We start from the raw sequence: 14,619 nt of genomic DNA, 5'->3' as shown, positions 1-14,619 counted from the left end.
GTGGAGAGGAGTGTAGTGTAGTGGAATGGATTGGTATAGAACGGAATGGAATGGAGTGGAGTGGAGTGCAGTGGAGTGGAGTGCAGTGGAGTGCAATGGAGTGGAATGGAATGGGGTGGATTACAATGGATTGGAGTGGAGAGGAGTGGGGTGGAATAGAAAGGAGCGAAGTGGAGTGGAGTGGTGTGGAATGGAGTGGGATAGAATGGAATGGAACTGAATGGAATGGTGAAATGAAATGTCAGTTGAGATTGTGCCAAAGCAATCCAGCCTGGGTGACAGAGAGAGAACCTATCAAAAGAGAGGAGTGGAATGGAATGGAGTGGAATGGAATGTAGTGGAGTGGAATGGAATGGAATGGAATGGAATGGAATGGAATGGAATGGAATGGAATGGAGTGGAGAGGAGTGGGTTGGACATGAATGGAATGGAGTGGAGAGGAATGGAATGGAATGGAATGGAATGGAATGGAATGGAATGGAATGGAAAGGAATGGAATGGAATGGAATGGTGTGGAATGGAGTCGAGTAGAATGGAGTGGAATGTAATGGAAGGGAATGGGATGGAATGTAATGGAGTGTGGAGGAGTGGAGTGGAGTGGAGTGGAATTGAGCAGAATGAAATGGCGTAGAGTGGATTGGAGTGGAGTGGAGTTTAATGGAATGGAATGCAATCGAATGGAGTGGGATAGAGAGGAGTTGTGTGGAGTGGAATTGAGTCGAATTGAATGGTATGGAATGTTATGGAGTGGAGAGGAGTGGAGTGTAGTGGAATGGATTGGTATTGAATGGAATGGAGTGCAGTGGAGTGGAGTGCAGTGGAGTGGAATGGAGTGGAATGGAATGGGGTGGATTGCAATGGATTGGAGTGGAGAGGAGTGGAGTGGAATAGAAAGGAGCTAAGTGGAGTGGAGTGGTGTGGAATGGAGTGGGATAGAATGGAATGGAATGGAATGGAACTGAATGCAATGGAATGGTATGGAATGGAATGGAATGGAATGGAATGGAATGGAATGGAATGGTGAAATTAAATGTGAGTTGAGATTGTGCCACTGCACTCCAGCCTGGGTGACAGAGTGAGATCCTGTTAAAAGAAAGGAATGGATGGAGTGGAATGGAATGTAACGGAATGGAATGAATTGGAGTGGAGTGGAGAGTGTAGTGGAGTGTAGTGGAATGTAATGGAGAGTAATGGAATGGGATGGAATGGAACGTTATGTAGTGGAGTGTAGGGGTGGTGAGTGGAGTGGCTTGGAATGGAGTGGAATGGAATGGGATTGAATGGAATGGAGTGGATTGGAGTGGAATGGAGTCAAATGGAATGGGATGGAATGGAATGAAATGGAGTGGAGTGGTGTGGAGAGGAGTGGAGTTGAATGGAGTGGAGTGGAATGGAATGGGATGGAATGGTGAAATAAAATATGAGCTGAGATTGTGCCAGTGCACTTCAGCCTGGGTTACAGAGTGAGTTACTATTGAAAGAAAGGAATGGAACGTAATTGGTTTGAATGGAATGGAATGGAATGGAGTGGAGTGGAGTGGAGGGGAGAGGAGATGAATGTAGTGGAATTGAATGGGATTTAATGGAATGGAGTGGAGGGGAGAGGAGATGAATGTAGTGGAATTGAATGGGATTTAATGGAATGGAGTGGAGGGGAGTGGTGTGGAGTGGAGTGGAGTGGAGTGCAATGGAGTGGAAAGGAATAGATTCGAGTGGAGTGGAGTTTACTGGAATGGATTGGAATGAGATGAGATGGAGTGGAATGGAAGAGAGGGGAGGGGAGTGGAATTTAGGGGAGTGGAGTGGTGTGCAGTGGAATGGAAGAAACTAGAATGGGATGGAAAGAATGGAATGGAGTGGCATGGAGAGGAGTATAGTGGAATGGAGTGGAATGGAATGTGATGAATGTAAATAGAGTGGTGTGGAGTGGCATGGAGTGGGGTGGAGGGGCGAGCAGTGGAGTGGAGTAGAGTGGATTTGAATAAATTGTAAGGGAATGGAATGGAATGGAGTGGAAGGGAGAGGAGTGTAATGGAATGGAATAAAATGGAATGCAATGGAATGGAATTGAATGGTGAATTGTAATGTGAGCTGAGATTGTGCTCCTGCTCTCCAACCTGGGTGACTGAGTGAGATCCCGTGGAAAGAAAGGAAAGGAATGGAATGGAGTGGAGTGGAGTGGGGTCTAGTGGAGTTGGGTGGAGTGGAATGGAGTCAAATGGAATGGTATGGAATGTATGGAGTGGAGTAGAGTGCACTGGAGTATAGTGGAATGGAGTGGAAGGATTGGGACTGAATGGAATGGAAAGGAGTGGAGTTGAGTGGAGTGCAGTGGAGTGGAATGGAGTGGAATGGAATGGGGTGCAGTGCAATGGAGTGGTGCAGAGAGAAGTGGAGTGGAAAAGAATGGAGCAGAGTGGAGTGGAGAGGTGTGGAATGGAGTGGGATAGAATGGAATGCAATGGAATGGATTGGTGAAATCAAATGTGAGTTGAGATTGTGCCACTGCACTCCAGCCTGGGTGACAGAGAGGGAACCTATCGAAAGAGAGGAATGGAATGGAATGGATTGGAATGGAATAAAATGGAATGGAATGGAGTGGAGTGGACATGAGTGGAATGGAGTGGAGTGGAATGGAGTGGACTGGAATGGAGTGGAGAGGAGTGGAATGGAAGGGAATGGAATGGAATGGAAAGGGATGGAATGGAATGGAATGGTGTGGGGTACAGTGGAGTGGAATGGAGTGGAATCGGGTAGAATGAAATGGGATGGAATGGGATGGAGTGGAGTGGAGTGGAGTGGAATGGAATGGAGTGCAATGGAATGGAATGGAATGGAATGGAGTGGAGTGGAGTGGAGTGGAGTGGAGTGGAATGCAATGGAATGGAGTGGAATGGAATGGAATGGAATGGGATGGTGAAATAAAATGTGACCTGAGATGCTACCACTGCACTGCAGCCTGGGTGACAGAGTGATATCCTGCTGAAAGATAGGAATGGAATGGAATGGAGTGGAATGGGAGGGATTGGAGTGGAGTTGAGTGGAGTGGAATGGACTGCAATGGGGTGGCATGGAATGGAATGGAATGGAATGGAGTGGAGTGCAGTATAGTGGATTGGAATGGAATGAAAAGGAATGGAATAGAGTGGATTGGAGTGGGGCAGAGAGGAGTGGAGTGGAAAGGAGTGGAATGGAGTGGAATGGAATGAGATGGAAAGGAATGAAGTGGAGTGGAGTGCAGTGGTGTGGTGTAGAGATGATAGGAGTGGACTGGAATGGAGTGGAATGGAATGGGATGCAATGGAATGCAATGGAATAAAATAGTGAAATTGTGAGTTGAGATTGTGCCACTGCACTGCAGCCTGGTTGAAAGAGTGAGATCCTGTTGAAAGAAGGGAATGGAATGGAATGGAATGGAATGGAATGGAATGGAATGGAATGGAATGGAATGCAATGGAATAAAATAGTGAAATTGTGAGCTGAGATTGTGCCACTGCACTGCAGCCTGGTTGAAAGAGTGAGATCCTGTTGAAAGAACGGAATGGAATGGAATGGAATGGAATGGAATGGAATGGAATGGAATGGAATGGAATGGAATGCAATGAAATGGAACAGAGTGAATTGGAGTGGAGTGGAGAGGAGTGGAGTGGAGTGGAGTTGAATGGAATGTATCAGAATGGGATGGAATGGAACATTATTGAGTGGAGTGTAGGGGAGGTGAGGGGAGTGGCATGAAATTGAGTGGTATGGAATGGGATGGAAGGGAATGGAATGGAATGGAGTGGAGTGGAGTGGAGTGGAATGGAATGGAATGGAATGGAGTGGAGAGACGTGGAGTAGAGTGGAGCTGAATAGAGAGGAGTGGAGTGGAATGAGATGGAATGGTGAAATGAAATGTGAGCTGAGATTTTTCCAGTGCACTTCATCCAGAGTAACATAGTGAATTACTGTAGAAAGAAAGGAATGTAAAGGAATGGAGATGAATGGAATCGAATGGAATGGAGGGCAGTAGACTGAAGTGGAGTGGAGTGTAGTGGAATGCAGTGAAATGGAATGGAATTTAATGGAATGGAGTGGAGTGGACTGGTGTGGAGTGGAGTGGAGTGGAACAGAGTGGAATGGAACGGAATGGAGTGGAGTGGAGTGCAATGGAGTGGAATGGAATGTATTTCAGTGGACTAGAGTTTACTGAAATGGAGTGGAACGAGATGAGATGAATTGAAATGGAGTGGAGTGGAGTGGAGTGGAATGGAGGGGAGTAGAGTGGAGTGGTCTGCAGTGGAATGGAGGAAACTGGAATGAGATGGAAAGAATTGAATGGAGTGGAGTGGAGTGGAGAGGAGTGGATTGGAATGGAGATTAACGGAATGTAATGGAAAGGAATAGAGTGTTTTTGAGTGGCATGGAGTGGATTGGAGAGAAGTGGAGTGGAGAAGAGTGCCGTGGTTTTAAATTAAGTGGAAGGGAATGGAATGAAATGGAATGAGATGGAGTAGATTGGAGTGGAGTGGAAAGGAATGGAATGAAATAGAATGGAATGGAATGGAATGAAATAGAATGGAATGGAATGGAATGGAATAATGAAACGAAATGTGAGATTAGATTGAGTCTCTGCACTCCAACATGAGTGACAGAGTGAGAACCTGTCAAAAGAAAGGAATGCAATGGAATGGAGTGGAATGGAGTGGACTGGAATGGAGTGGACTGGAGTGGACTGGAATGGAATGGAAGGGAGTGGGGTGGAGTGGATTTGAGTGGAGTGGAATGGAGTCGAAGGGAATGGTATGAAATTTTGTGGAGTGGAGTGGAGTGGAATGGATTGCAGTGGGTTGGGATTGAATGGAATGGAATGGAGTGGATTGGAGTGCACTTGAGAGGAATGGAGTGGAATAGAATGGGATGGATTGCAATGGAGTGGAGTGGAGAGCAGTGGAATGGAATAGAATGGAACGGAGTGGAGTGGAGAGGTGTGGAATGGAATAGAATGGAATTAATGGAATAGATTGGAATGGAATGGAATGGAACGGTGAAATGAAATGTGAGTTGAGATTGTGCTACTGCCCTCCAGCCTTGGTGACAGAGAGAACCTATCGAAAGAGAGGAATGGAATGGAATGGAGTGGAATGGAATGGAGTGGAGTGGAGTGGACATGAGTGTAATGGAGTGGAATGGAGTGGAGTGGAGTGGAGTGCAGTAGAGAGGACTGGGGTAGAGTGGAAAGGGATGTAATGGAATGGAATGGGGATTAGTGGAGTGGAGTGGAATGGAATGGAGTGAAGTGCAGTGGAATGGAGTGGAGTGGTGTGGAATGCAGTGTAATGGAATGGGATGGAGTGGAATTCAGTGTAGTGTAGTGGAGTGGAATGGAGGGGACTCCAATGGGAGGGAATGGAATGGAATGGAATGGAATGGAATGGAATGGAGTGGAGTGGAGTGGATTGCAATGCAATGGAATGGAGTGGAATGGAATGGGATGGAATGGAATGGAGTGTAGGGGAGTGCAGTGAAGTGGAGTCAAATGGAGTGGAATGAAATGGAGTATAGTGCAGTGGAGAGGAGTTGAGTGGAGTCTAATAGAATGGAATGGAATTGAATGGTGAAATGAAATCTGAGCTGAGATACTGCCACTGCACTGCAGCCTGGGTGACAGAGATCCTGTCGAAAGATAGGAATGGAATGGAATGGAGTGGAATGGGATGGATTGGAGTGGAGTGGAGTGGAATGGACTGAACGGGGTTGGGATGGAATGGAATGGAGTGGAGAGCCCTGTAGTGGAATGGAATGGAATCGATAGGAATGGAATGGAATAGAGTGGAGTGGAGTGGAGTGGAATGGAGTGGAAAGCAATGGGATGGAATGGAATGGAGTGGAGTTGAGTGGGGTGGAGTGGAGAGTAGAGGAGTGGACTGGAATGGAGTAGGAGGGAATGGGATGGAATTGAATGGAGTGGAGTGGAGTGGATTGGAGTGGAATGCAATGGACAGGTTTGGACTGGAGTGGATTGGAATGGACTGGAATGGAATGGAATAGAATGGAATAGAATGGAATAAAATGGTGAAGTGAAATGTGAGCTGACATTGTACCACTGCACTCCAGCCTGTGTGACAGAGTGAGATCCTGTCGAAAGAAAGGAATGGAATGGAATGGAGTGGAATGATATGGAATGGAGTGGAATGATATGGAATGGAATGGAATGGAGTGTTTTGGAGTTTAATGGAGAGTAGTGTAGTGCAGTGGAATGGACTGGAGTGGAATGAAGTGTAATGGAATTGGATGGAATGGAACATTATAGAGTGGAGTGTAGGGGAGGTGAGAGGAGTGGCATGGAATGGAGTGGAATGGAATGGTGAAGGAATGGAATGGAGAGGAGTGGAGTGGAGTGGAATGGAGTGGAGTGGAATGGAGTGGAATGGAATGGGATGGAATGACATGGAGCAGAGTGGAGTTGAGTGGAGTAGAGTGGAATGGAGGGAAATGGATTTGGACTGAATAGGAAGGAATGGAGTGGAGTGGCTTGAAGTGGAATAGAATGGAGTGTACTGGAATGGCCTGGATTGCAATGGAGTGGAGCACAGAGGTTTGGAGTGTAATAGAATGCAACGGAGTGGAGTGGAGAGGTGGGGAATGGAGTGGTATAGAATGAAATGGAATGGAATGGAGTGACATAGAGTGAAGTGAAGTGGAGTGAACTGGTGTGGAGAGGGGTGGTGTGGAGTAGAACAGAGTGGATGGTAATAGGATGTAATGAAAGGGAATGGAGAGGAGTGGAGAGGAGTGGAATTTAATGGAATGGAATGGAATGGAATGGAGTGGAGTGTAGTAGAATGGAGAGGAGTGGAGTGGAGTGGTGTAGAATGCAGTGTAATGGAATGGGATGGAGTGGAATTTACTGAGTGGAGTGGAGTGGAGTGGAATGGAGTGGAATCAAATGAGATGTAATGGCATGCAATGGAATGGAACGGAATGGAATGGAACGGAATGGAATGGAATGGAATGGAATGGAATGGAATGGAATGGAATGGAGAGGAATGGAGTGGAACAGAGTGGACTGGAATGCAATGGAATGGAGTGCAATGGAATGGGATGGAGTGGGATGGAGTGGAGTGGAGTGGACTGGGGTGAAGTGGAGTAGAGAAGAGAGGAGTGGAATGGAATGTAGTCGAATGGAATGGGATGGAATGGAATGGATTGCAGTGGAGAAGATTGGAGTGGAATCTAGTGGAATGCAGTGGACTGCAGTGGAGTGGAATGGAATGGAATGGAATGGAGTGGAATGCAATGCAATGGAATAAAATTGTGAAACGAAATGTGAGCTCAGATTGTGTCACTGCACTCCAGCCAGGGTGACAGAGTGAGATCCTGTGGAAAGAAAGGTTTGGAATGGGATGGATTGGAATGGTATGAAATGGAATGGAATGGAGTGAATTGGAGGGGAGTGGAGAGGAGTGTGGTGGACTGGAATGGACTGGAGTGGAATGGAGTACAATGGAATGGGATGGAATGGTACACTATGGAGTGGATTGCAGTGGAGTTTAGGGGAGTGGCATGGAATGGAGTGAAATGGAATGGGATGGAATGGAATAGAATGGAGTGTAGTGGATTGGAGTGGAGAGGAGTGGAGTGGAATAGAGTAGAGTGGAATGGAGTGGAATGGAAGGGGACGGAATGGAATGGAATAGTGTGGGGAGGAGTGGAGGGGAGTAGAGTGGAATGGGGTAGAATGAAATGTGATGGAATTGCATGGAGAGGAGTGGAGTGGAGTGGAATGCAATGCAGTGAAATAATGGAATGGAATGGAATGGAATGGAATGGAATGGAATGGAATGGAATGGAATGGAATGGAATGGTGAAATAAAATGTGATCTGCGGTTGGGCCACTGCAATCCAGCCAGGGTGACCGAGTGAGAACTTGTCAAAAGAAAGAAATGGAATAGAATTTTGTGGAACGGAATGGAATGGAATGGAATGGTGAAATAAAATGTGATCTGCGGTTGGGCCACTGCAATCCAGCCAGGGTGACCGAGTGAGAACTTGTCAAAAGAAAGAAATGGAATAGAATTTTGTGGAACGGAATGGAATGGAATGGAATGGTGAAATAAAATGTGATCTGAGGTTGGGCCACTGCAATCCAGCCAGGGTGACCGAGTGAGAACTTGTCAAAAGAAAGAAATGGAATAGAATTTTGTGGAACGGAATGGAATGGAATGGAATGGTGAAATAAAATGTGATCTGAGGTTGGGCTACTGCAATCCAGCCAGGGTGACTGAGTGAGAACTTGTCAAAATAAAGAAATGGAATAGAATTTTGTGGAATGGAATGGCATAGAGTAGAGTGGAGTGGAGTGCAGTGAATTGGAGTGCAGTGAGGTGGAGTGTAGTGGAATAGAGTGGAATGGAATGGGAAGAAATGGAATGAAAAGGAGAGGAGTGCAGCGGAGTGGAATGGAATGGAATGGCATGGAATAAAATGGAATGGAATGGATTGGAATGGAATGGAATGGAATGGAGTGTCATGGAGAGGAATGGAGTGGAGTGGTGTGGAATGCAGTGTAATGCAATGGGATGTAGAGGAATTTAGTGGAGTGGAGTGGAGTGGAATGGAGTGGGATGGGATGGAATGGAATGGAATGGAATGGAATGGAATGGAATGCCGTGGAGAGGATTGGAGTGGAGTGGTGTGGAATGCAGTGTAATGCAATGGGATGGAGAAGAATTTAGTGGAGTGGAGTGGAGTGGAATGGAGTGAAATCGAATGGGATGGAATGGAATGGAATGGAATGGGATGGAATGGGATGGAATGGAAGGAATGGGATGGAATGGAATGGAATGGGATGGAATGGAATGGGATGGGATGGGATGGGATGGAATGGAATGGGATGGGATGGGATGGAATGGAATGGAGTGAATTTGAGTGGAGTGAAATGCAATGGAATAGAGTGGAATGGAATGGGATGGAATGGAATGCCATGTAGTGGAGTGGAGTGGATTGGAGTGGAATGAAGTGGAAGGAAATGGAGTAGACTGCAGTGGAATGGAGAGGAATCTAATGGAATGGAATGGAATGGAATGGAATGGAATGGAATGGAATGGAATGGAATGGAATTGTGAAATAAAATGTGAGCTGAGATACTGCAACTACACTTTAGCCTGGGTGACAGTGTGAGATCCTATGATAAGGTAGGAATGGAATGGAATGGAATGGAGCAGAATGGGATGGATTGAGGTGGAGTGGAGTGGAATGGAATGGACTGGAATGGGGTTGGATGGAATGGAGTGGAGTGCAGTGTACTGCAGTGGAATGGAATGGAAAAGAATGGAGTTGCGTGGAGTGGAGAGGTGTGGAGTGGAATGGAGTTGAATGGAGTGGAATGAATGGGATGGAATGGAATGGAGTGGAGTGGAGTAGAGGGGAGTGCAGTAGAGAGGAGAGGAGTGGACTGGAATGGAGAGGAATGGAATCAGATGGAAAGGAACTGAGTGGAGTGGAGTGGATTCGAGTGGAATGTAATGGAATGGAGAGGACTGGAGTGGAGTGGAATGGAATGGAATGGCATGCAATTCAATGGAATAAAATTGGTGAAATGAAATGTGAGTTGAGATTCTGCCACTGCACTCCAGCCTGGAATGGAGTGGAGTGGACATGATAGGAATGGGTTGGAATGGAGTGGAGTGGAGTGGAGTGGACAGGAGTGGAGAGGAAGGGAATGGAATGGAAGGGAATTGAATGCAATGGAATGGAATTTATGCAATGGAATGGAACGGTGATACTCTAGAAAGAAAGGACAGAAAGAAGTTTTGATACTGTCAAAAGAAAGGAAAGGAATGGAATGGAATGGAGTGGAATGGAATGGAGTTCACTAGAATGGCTTGCAGTGGAGAGGAGTTTAGTGGATTGGAGTGGAAAGGAGTGGAATGGAATGGGATGGAGTGCAGTGGAGTGGAGTGGAGTGGATTGTTGTGGAGTATATAGGAATGCGGTGGAGTGGAGTGTAGTGGAATGGAGTAGAGCGAAATAGAGTGCAATGGAATGGGACGCAAAGGAATGGAATGTTGTGGGGTTGAGTGGAGTGGAGTGGAGTGGAATGGGGTAGAATGAAATGGGATGAAAGGGGATGGAGAGGAGTGGAGTGGAGTGGAATGGAGTGGACTGGAATGGTGAAACAAAATGTGAGCTGAGATGGTGCCACTGCAATTCAGCCTGGGTTACAGAGTGAGAACTTCTCAAAAAAAAGGAATGGAATGGAATGGTGTGGAATTGAATGGAATGGAATGGAATAGAATGGAGTGGCATAGAGTGGAGTGGAGTGGAGTGAGGTGGAATGGAGTGGGTTGGAGTGGAGTGGAATAGAGAGGAATGGATTGGGATGTAATGGAATGGAATGGAGCGGAGTGGAGTGGAATGGAATGGAAAGGAAAGGAGTGGAGTGCAGTGGAATGGAGTGGAGTGGAGGAGAGTGTTGTGGAACGCAGTGTGATGGAATGGGATGGAGTGGCATTTAGTGGAGGGGAGCGGAGTGGAGGGGAATGGAGTGGAATTGAAAAGGATTGAATGGAAAGGAATGGAATGTAACGAGTGGAGTGGAGTACAATGGAATGGAGTGGAATGAATGGGATGGAATGGAATGGAGTGTAGGGGAGTGGAGTGGAGTGAAGTGGAAAGGAGTGGAATGAAATGGCATAGAGTGCAGAGGAGTGGAGTCTAATGGAATGGAACAGTGAAGTGAAATGTGAGCTGAGATACTGCCACTGCACTGCAGCCTGAATGGAAGAGTGAGACCTTGTTGAAAGACAGAGATGGAATGGAATAGAGAGGTATGGGATAGATTGGAGTGGATTAGAGTGAAATGGACTGGACGGGGATGGGATGGAATGGAATGGAGTGAAGTGCAGTGGAGTGGAGTGGAATGGAATGGAATGGAATAGAGTGGAGTGGCATGGGGTGGATAGGAGTGAAATGGAGTGGAATGGAATGCCATGTAATGGAATGGAGTGGAGAGGAGTGGTGTGGAGTGGAGTGGAATGGAGTCGAATGGAATCGTATGGAATGTTATGGAGTGGAGTGGAGTAGAGTGGAATGGATTGGGATAGAATGGAATGGAATGGGATGGAGTGGAGTGGAGTGGAGTGGAGTGGAGTGGAATGGAGTGTAATTTAGTGGAGGGCAGTGGAGTGGAAAGGATTGGAATGAATGGGATGGAATGGAATGTAATGGAATAGAATAGAGTGGAGTGCAGTGGAGTGGAATGCAATAGCATGGAGTGGAATGGAATGGGATGGAATGGAATGGAGTGTAGGGTACTGGAGTGGAGTGGAGTGGAATGGAGCAGAATGAAATGGAGTAGAGTGCAGTGGAGGGGAGGGGAGTGTAATGGAACAGAATGAAATGGCATGGAATGGAATGGAATGGAATGGAATGGAATGGAATGGAATGGTGAAATGAAATCCGAGGTGAGATACTGCCACTGAACTGCAGCCTGGGTGACAGAGTGAGACCTTGTCGAAAGATAGGAATGGAATGGAATGGAGTGGAATGGGGTGGATTGAAGTGGAGGGTAGTGGAGTGGAATGGACTGGAATGGGAAGGGATGGAAAGGAATGGAATTGAGTGCTCTGTAGTGCAGTGGAATGGAATGGAATGCAGTGGAGTGGAATGGAGTGGAGAGGACTGGAGTGGAATAGACTGGAACGGAGTGGAATGGAATGGAATAGGATGTAATAGAATGGAGTGGAGTGGAGTGGGGTGGAGTGGAGAAGAGAGGACAGGAGTGGACTGGAATGGAGTGGAATTGGATGGAACGGAAAGGACTGGAGTGGATTGGAGTGGATTGCAGTGGAGTGGACTGGAGTGGATTGGAATGGTTTTGAATGGAATGGAATGGTATGGAGTGGAATGGAGTGGAGTGGAATGGAGTGGAATGGAATGGGATGGAATGGAATGGATTGTAGGGTAGTGGAATGGATTGGAGTGGAGTGGAATGGAGTGGAATTAAATGGAATAGAGTGGAGTGGTGTGGAGTGGAATCTAATGGAATGGAATGGTGAAAAGAAATGTGAGCTGAGATACTGCCACTGAACTGGGTGACAGAGTGAATTCCTGTCGAAAGATGGGAATGGAATGGAAAGGAGAGGAATGGGATTTATAGGAGTAGAGTGGAGGGGAGTGGAATGGACTGTAATGGGATGGGATGAAGTGGAATGCAGTGGATTGCAGCGTAGTGTAGTGGAATGGAATGGAATGGAGTGGAGAGGAGTGGAGAGGAGAGGAGTGCAGTGGAATGGAGTGGAATGGAATGGGATGGAATGGAATGGAGTGGAGTGGAGAGTGGTGGAGTGGAGTAGAGAGGAGAGGATTGGACTGCATGGAGTGGAATAGAACGGGATGGAATGGAACAGAGTGGAGTGGAGTGGATTGGAGTGGCAAGTTGTGGAATGCCGTGGACTGGAGTGGAGTGGAATGGAATTGAATGAAATGCAATGTAATAAAATGGTGAAATGAAATGTGAGCTGAGATTACGCCACTGCAATCCAGCTAGGGTGACAGAGTGAGATCCTGTCGAAAGAAAGGAATGGAATGGAATGGAGTGCAATGGAATGGAATGGAATGGAATGGAGTGAATTGGAGTGGAGTGGAGAGGTGAGTAACGGAGTGGAGTGGAATGGGATTTAAAGGAATGGAGTGGAGTGATGTGGAGTGGAGTGCAGTGGAATGGAGTGGAGTGGAAAGGAGTGGAGTGGAGTGCAATGGAGTGGAATGGAATGGATTCAACTGGAGTGGAGTTTACTGGAACGGAGTGGAATGATATGGAATGGAATGGAGGGGAGTGGACCAGAGTGGAGAGGAATGGGGTGGAATGGAGGCGAGTAGAGTGGAGTGGTGTGCAATGGAATGGAGGAAACTATTTTGGGATGGAATAGAATGGAATGGAGTGGAGTGGAGAGGAGTGGATTGAAATGGAGTGGAATGGAATGTGATGGAATAGAATAGAGTGATGTGGAGTTGTGTGGAGTGGAATGGACTGGAGAGCAGTGGAGTGGAGTGGATTTGAATGTAGTGGAAGGGAATTTAATGGAATGGAACGCAGTGGAGTGGAGTGGAATGGAATGGAATGAAACGGAATGGAATGGAGGGGAATTGAATGGTGAAAAGAAATGTGAGCTGATATTGTGCCCCTGCACTCTAACCTGAGAGACAGAATGATATCTTGTCAAAAGAAAGGAATAGAATGGAATGGAGTGGAGTGGAATGGAGTGGAATGGAATGGAATGGAATGGAATGGAATGGAATGGAATGGAATGGAATGGAGTGGAGTCGAGTGAAGTTGAGTAGAGTGGAATGGAGTCGAATGGAATGGTATGGAATATTATGGAGTGGAGTGGATTGGTGTGGAGTAGAGTGGAATGGAATGGAATGGATTGGGATTGAATGGAATGGAATGGAGTGGTGTGGAGTTTAGTGGAAAGGATTGGGATTGAATGGAATGGAATGGAGTGGAGTGGAAAGCAGTGGAGTGGAATGGAATGTAATGGAATGGGGTGGATTGCAATGGAGTGGAGCGGAGAGGAGTGGAGTGGTATAGAATGCTGCGGAGTGGAGTGGAGAAGTGTGGAATGCAGTGGGATGGAATGGAATGGAATGGGGAAATGAAGTGTGAGTTGAGATTGTGCCACTGCACTCCAGCCTGGGAGACAGAGAGACAACCTATCGAAAGACAGGAATGGAATGTAATGGAGTGGAATGTAATGTAATTTAACGGAATGGAGTGGAGTGGAGTGGATTGGAGTGCACATGTGTGGAATGGACTGGAGCGGAGTGGACAGGAATGGAATGCAGTGGAGTGGATTGGGGTGGAGTGGAGTGGAGTGGACTGGAATGGAATGGTGAAATGAAATGTGAGCTGAGATACTGCCACTGCACTGCAGCCTGGGTGACTGAGTGAGATTCTGTCGAAACATAGGAATGGAATGGAACGGAGTGGAATGGGATGGATTGGAGTACAGAGGAGTGGAGTTGAATGGACTGGAATGGAAAGGGATGGAATGGAATGGAGTGGAGTGCATGGTAGTGGAATGGAATGGAATGGAATGGAATGGAAAGGAATGGAATGGAATGGAATGGAATGGAATGGAATGGAATGGAATGGAATGGAATGGAAAGGAATGGAATGGAATGGAATGGAATGGAATGGAATGGAATGGAATGGAATGGAATGGAGTGGGATCAAGTGGAGTTGAGTGGAGTGAAATGGAGTTGAATGGAATGGTATGGAATGTTATGGAGTGGAGTGGATACGAGTGGAGTACAGTGGAAAGGAGTGGAATGGATTGGGAATGAATGGAATGGAATGGAGTGGAGTGGAGTTTAGTGGAAAGGATTGGGATTGAATGGAATGGAATGGAGTGGAGTGGAATGAAGTGGAGTGGAATGGAATGGAATGGAATGGAATGGAATGGGGTGGACTGCAATGGAGTGGAGCGGAGAGGAGTGGAGTGGTATAGAATGCTGTGGAGTGGAGTGGAGAGGTGTGGAATGCAGTGGGATGGAATGGAATGGAATGGAATGGGGAAATGAACTGTGAGTTGAGATTGTGCCACTGCACTCCAGCCTGGGAGACTGAGAGAC

This window comes from Symphalangus syndactylus, chromosome 8 (genome assembly GCF_028878055.3).
Source record: "Symphalangus syndactylus isolate Jambi chromosome 8, NHGRI_mSymSyn1-v2.1_pri, whole genome shotgun sequence".
NCBI classification, from domain to species: domain Eukaryota; kingdom Metazoa; phylum Chordata; class Mammalia; order Primates; family Hylobatidae; genus Symphalangus; species Symphalangus syndactylus.
Note: the sequence above shows the minus strand (reverse complement) of the source record.